Source organism: Portunus trituberculatus, chromosome 34, assembly GCF_017591435.1.
Source record: "Portunus trituberculatus isolate SZX2019 chromosome 34, ASM1759143v1, whole genome shotgun sequence".
Taxonomy (NCBI): domain Eukaryota; kingdom Metazoa; phylum Arthropoda; class Malacostraca; order Decapoda; family Portunidae; genus Portunus; species Portunus trituberculatus.
In genome coordinates, this window is record NC_059288.1 from 2,410,001 (window position 1) to 2,415,000 (window position 5,000).

The 5,000-nt window shown below is 50.8% G+C and overlaps 1 protein-coding gene across 2 annotated transcripts in view; it reads left to right on the forward strand.

The window, feature by feature from the left end:
- Positions 1-5,000, forward strand: part of LOC123512842 (forkhead box protein P1-like) — a 697,058-nt gene that overhangs the window by 78,165 nt on the left and 613,893 nt on the right. For both annotated transcript variants that reach the window (XM_045269468.1, XM_045269471.1), the window contains exon 3: positions 4,516-4,566. The gene's annotated coding sequence lies outside the window, so the exon portion shown is untranslated. The remainder of the gene's footprint in view (positions 1-4,515; positions 4,567-5,000) is intronic.

The window sequence follows — 5,000 nt, forward strand, 5'->3', positions numbered from 1 at the left end:
TATTACTACTATTACTACTACTACTACTACTACTACTACTACTACTACTACTACTACTACTACTACTACTACTACTACTACTACTAAATGGATCATTATAACCATCATCACCTTTCCTCATCTCCTCCTCCTGCTTTTCTTCCTCCTCCTCCTCCTCCTTCTTCTCTTCCTCCTCCTCTTCCTACTGGAGCCATCTCCTGTACTGCCCTGTCTCTCTTCTCTGTAGATAGAAGTAGTTACCAAACAGCATCGAAAGGACCAAGAGGTCTGTTTTTGTTTGGCTTTCCTTTGTATTCCTTTGTATACTCATGTCATTATCATCATCAGCATTACACCACAGGACAAAGGTCTCTCTCTCTCTCTCTCTCTCTCTCTCTCTCTCTCTCTCTCTCTCTCTCTCTCTCTCTCTCTCTCTCTCTCTCTCTCTCTCTCTCTCTCTCTCTCTCTCTCTCTCTCTCTCTCTCTCTCTCTCTCTCTCTCCACTCATCCCTGTCTTGAAGGAGATAAGATAGTAAGTAACGCACCCACGGAGAGAGAGAGAGAGAGAGAGAGAGAGAGAGAGAGAGAGAGAGAGAGACGGGAGATAACCTCATGTTTCATTTTTATTTATTTACTTTCCTTTATTTATGATTTCGTGGCTCCAGTTTTAGTTCACTCCTCCTCCTCCTCTTCCTCCTCATCTTCTGCCACCCTCCTTCCTTTCTTGCCTCTTTTTTTCCCTCCTCTTTCATCATCTTCCTTTCCTTTTCTTCCTCCTCTATGTCTATTCGTATCCTCTCTTTCCTCTCTTCTTCCTTTCCTTTGCTTCTTTTCTTTCTCTTCCTTCTCCTTCACCCTCACTTCCTATCTCATTGTTCTTTTCCTTTCCTCTCCATGGCTTCCCAACTGCTCATCTTCCTCCTTTTTTGTATGTCATCTCCTTCTCCTCCTGTCACACCAACCTTTTCCTTCTTCCAGCCTCCCTTACCTCCTACTGTTCTCCCTCCTCTCCTCTACATCCCTTTTTCCTCCTCCTCTTCCTCATCCTCCTTCTCCTCCCTCTCATTGGCGTCAGATACGTGATTAGCTGCAACAGGAGGCAGTCAAGCGAAAATCTCCTTAGAATTCATCACCATAAGGCCGCGGCGAGCACAGAGTGAGGGGATGCCGGGCAAACACTCCGCCCCGCACACCTGGCCCGAGTGGCCTCACGGAATCACTCCCCTGTATAATTATCAACAGATCTCATTTGCTGCTCTACAATACCCAGTTTAACCCTTCTTGGCTGCATCTCGCTGCTCTTTTGTTTGTGCGAGGCTTGCCGCCATTGTTCCCGTCCACGGCTCCGAAAGCGACGAACAGCGGGGGAGTCTGCGTCAGAAGGCGGCGGAGCGCGGCGAGGCGCGGTCCGCGGGTCTTAATATCCTGGCCGGCATACATCAGGTTTCCGCGGCGGCCAGCGGGGTGTGGCGCGCCGCTTGTTTGTGTTTATCACCCAAAGGGAACGTTAATTAGCTCCATAAAATGCTGCGGTGCGTCTGGCGGATGAGCGAGGAGGGTGCGGGGGTGGGGTGCTGGGAGGGGTGAGGGCGCGGCGACCCCACCACCGCGGCCACTGTACCGTGACAGGGACGCGGCGGAGGTGGTGGCGGTGCCCTCAGCGTTGCGGTGCGGCATGTAGGGCGTGGGGCGGCGCCGACCTGACGCCCCACAGGTCCTTGACTTACCAGCGGAGAGGTCTTTGCTGCCTCTTGAGGGCGCGAGAGTCCGGCACCCACAGGACGCCTTGCACTGTGTCCCTGTGCTCCCCGCCACCCCCGCCTCTCCGCGGTGTGTGTGTGTGTGTGTGTGTGTGTGTGTGTGTGTGTGTGTGTGTGTATGTGTGGGTAGGGGCGCAGGGCGTGCTCTGGGCGGCTCTCCTGTTTTTCCGTAAACACTCACACGCAACACAAAGGAAAGTCCTTCCTCCCGAGGTGATCAGGCAAATGTTTTATGTACATTCCGCTCGCGCGCGCACACACACACACACACACACACACACACACACACACACACACACACACACACACACACACACACACACACCGGAATGCTCGCCTTACCAGTGCACGCCCCGGTAGTCTCGGTGGGGCTGCTGCTGCTGCTGCTGCTGCTGCACGACCTCTGCACGCCAAAAGTGACCCATGTTTACACATTCACATTCACTTTATTGACAAAAAACACACATCAGACCTGACATTCATTCCTAAATGCACACACATACATATGTATGTACATATGCTTTGTGTGCGTATACACACAGAGAAGCTTACACAGTCACACACCACGCGCACACACACATACTTGCTGTCTCACGGGCGGCAGCGACGTGGCGGTAAGTCCGTGCTGGGCGCCGCCACACCGCCACAACACCGCCTCCACACCACCACCACACCACCACACCGCCACAGGGCAGCATCGTTCTGCCTCTCCTCCGCCTCTTGCGCCACGTCCTGCGGCGCAACACTCACAGTCTTGCTATTTCCTTCAGCAAACAAACAAACAAAGGCAGTGTTTGGAACCCTGTGTTTGGAGGTGCAGCGTGTGGGCCCGCCTCCCCCCCTCCCCTGCCCCTCCTCCCCCAGCGTGGCGGGCAGCGAGGCGTGAACACTGGCCCGCCAATCCCGTATGAAATTAGATTCGTCATTACTCCAGTTGTCGCCGACGTGTCGCTCTGTTCCCATTTCCGAAGACGATATTCAACACATACTTTCCTCGCCGCTCCGTAAAAACTTGACCCTCCGCTGGGCGTCCTCAGGCGGCGGGAAGAGCGGCTGGTGGGCGGGCTGGGCAGGGCTGGGGAGGGCGGGCGGGTGGGGATTAGGATAGAGGGGAGAGGGGTGAGGGTTGCCTGCTACCCCCCAACCTCCACAGCGATGCTCTCTTAACCCCCTGCCCTATGATCCCGGAACGCCCACCACCCCCTGTCTCCTCTTTCCCCAATATCCACCATATGTATAGTTGTCTGGGGGAGACGAGTTGGGGGGTGGGTGGGGGTAGTCTTGCCTCGCCTGACTTGGCCTCCCTTGGCCCCGCGCCACCTGACAAAGCCACGCACCACTCCTTTCATTCACGCCAAAAAATATTCCATTACATGCATTTCACGCCGTCAAATGGAGGGCGTGTTGTCGCCACCTGGGTAGGAGAAGTGGATGAGGGGGTGGAGGAAAAGTCTGAACCTTCCTCCACTTGCGAGAGAGGAGAGTATCATGAGATGGAGAACGTGGAGGAGAGAAAGAATGTCTCCTTTTCTTCTCCTCCCTCCTCCTCCTCTTCCTGATCAGTTAGCCCTGTGAGGTCTCTTCTCCCAAACCCTCTGGTGTCTTCCTGTGAGGCAGGGGCGCCGAGGTGCGGGATAGATAAGGAGGGGAGGTGGATGAGAGATGCCTACGGAAAGAGGGAGATGGGAGGAAAAAAAGGAGATGAAGAGACGGAGAAAAGGAGATTTGGGAGAAAGAAAAGCGGAAAAAAACAGAACATGAATAAAAAGCAAGAAAGGGAGCAATAAAGTTGAGAGAAAGTGTACATTAGTCTACATTACACTCAACATTAGGAAAAATAAAAGGGGGAAAGAAAAGTTTAACAAGGAAAACAGGGGTAAAACCTAAGGGGATGGGGAAACAGGGGAAGGGAAAAGGAGAAAGAGAAACCTAAGGGGAGGGAAACAGTTAGGAAGGAAGGGAAGGAGGGCAGACGTGATGCTCAGGATGATAAAGCAACTTCCAGCCTTGACATAATTAGCCACCAATACCCAAACTTGTGCATGACTAGACCGCGGAGGCACAATAGAGGGAGAGAGGGAGAGGAGAGAGGGAGAGGGAGAGGAGGGAGAGGTAACAAACGGTAAAATGAATTCCTTATGTTTTCTTGATTTCTGAAGAGAGAGAGAGAGAGAGAGAGAGAGAGAGAGAGAGAGAGAGAGAGAGAGAGAGAGAGAGAGAGAGAGAGAGATATTAGGATTAGGTTAGGTTAGATGAGAGGTACAAGTGAGAGGAAGAGGTACAGCTGGTGAGAGGCATGGGAGAGCAAAAGTTAGGTTAGTGTAGGGCAGGTGAGAGGTGGAGGTTACAGGTGGGAGAGTAAAGGTGTGTAAACAAAATGATCAGTATACCTGTTTGACCTCGTTTCTCTCTCTCTCTCTCTCTCTCTCTCTCTCTCTCTCTCTCTCTCTCTCTCTCTCTCTCTCTCTCTCTCTCTCTCTCTCTCTCTCTCCTTTGTGGTCTTCTCTCCCTATCTTTCCTCCAGTCTTTCTGTGTGAGATATTTATTTTCGTGTTCCTTTTCCTTTCCTTCGTTTATCAGAATTTCTCTCTTTGGCACACACACACACACACACACACACACACACACACACACACACACACACACACACACACACACACACACACACACGGCGAGGGGAGAGGGGCGCTGTTGTAATATTTATCTATTTAACTATTTATTTATTTACATATTTATCAGTTTATTAATTGTATTTATTTATTTACTCTTTCCACAGATTCTCGCGGACACGGTGAAAAGTTTGCCAGCCTGGGGTGGAAAAAAAAAAGTGAGTTATTTATTCATTTTTACCCGTTCATTCACTAACCCTTTATTTGTTGACTTTCAGGTGCTTCCAGGTGGATAATTAATTACCTCACCTGTGCTCACCTGCCCGCTCACCTATCTTGGGAGAGGAAAGGGTTAGAGGATAAGGTGGTAAGGGGTGTTTACATGAGAGAAAAAAAAAAACCCGTCACCTTGTCAATAATTGGAGTGAATTCACACCTGTGTTTTATTTCGGCGTAGGTAAACTGGCGTAGGCAAACCTCGAACTGAAGTAAATATATAAATTCAGGCAAGACAAACAAACAAGCAAGAAAAATGTAAAAAATAAACACACACACACACACACACACACACACACACACACACACACACACACACACACACACACACACACACACACACACACACACACACACACACACACACACACACAGG